A 245-nucleotide genomic window follows, 5' to 3' on the forward strand; every position below is an offset into this window, starting at 1 on the left:
AACCTACCCGTTGGCCTCGCCTAACGCGAGATTTCCGGCGCTAATCTCCGGCGACGCACTTCCAGGACGCCATCTTGAAAGTGGCAGATCTAGCTTAACGTAGAGCATGGGGTCGACATCTTGGGAGGGTCAAAGAGGGGTTAAAGTACTCCCCTTCTCCGACCCGCATTTCCAGCCAGGAATTCGTGCTTGAATTTACTAATGCCGTGTGCCAGGCCGTGAGGAGTCATGGAATGACCAAACAA

Source organism: Mirounga leonina, unplaced genomic scaffold (assembly GCF_011800145.1).
Source record: "Mirounga leonina isolate KUSES-001 unplaced genomic scaffold, KU_Mleo_1.0 Mir_177, whole genome shotgun sequence".
Taxonomy (NCBI): Eukaryota; Metazoa; Chordata; class Mammalia; order Carnivora; family Phocidae; genus Mirounga; species Mirounga leonina.